The following is a 720-nucleotide window of genomic DNA, read 5'->3' as shown; positions in this document are numbered from 1 at the left end:
TTTATTTATTTATTTTTTTTTTTTTGCAGAACCAGAGATTGAACTTAGGCCCTTGTGCTTGCCAGGAACACTCTCATTCAACTGAGCCATCTCCCCAACCCCAAAAATAATTTAGTTTAGATCTGCATTTTCCAGCTCAAATATGAATGCACAACTTTTAAAATATATTTTCCTTCCAGGATTATAAAAAATAAAAGGAGTTACAAGGAAAAAAGTGCTAAAAGCAGATCTTTGAAAATATTAATAAAGCAGAACAAGGAAAACACAGAAAAAACTGTGGCTACTTAAAAGGAAACAAAGAGAAAAAAAGAATATGTTCTAGAAGTACTTCTTTATAATATATATGAAATAGAAAAAGAAAAACCCTTTGCAATAGTGTTAAAGTGAAAAAGAGCAAAAAGTTTAGGGCTAGGGGCTGGAGGTGCAGCTCAGTGACAAAGCACTTGCTTGTGCCACTCAAAACCTTGGTTTTAAGCCCCAGCACCCATCCTATAGATAAATAAACAATAAAAGAATGAAGAAAGTTAAGAATGAACATGGAAGGGGCTGGAGATATAGCCCAGAGGCACAGGGGCTGCCTGGCAAATGTGAGGTCCTGAGTTCAATTCCTGGAACCACTCCCCCAAAAGAGAAAAGTAATTAAGTTCAAAAAAAACCCATCTTGGAGTGAGTGAGACGACCCAGGCCGCGGGGTCCTGAACAGACCCAGAGCGCAGGCCC

Source organism: Octodon degus, unplaced genomic scaffold (genome assembly GCF_000260255.1).
Source record: "Octodon degus isolate 3935 unplaced genomic scaffold, OctDeg1.0 scaffold00002, whole genome shotgun sequence".
Lineage (NCBI taxonomy): Eukaryota > Metazoa > Chordata > Mammalia > Rodentia > Octodontidae > Octodon > Octodon degus.
Note: the sequence above shows the minus strand (reverse complement) of the source record.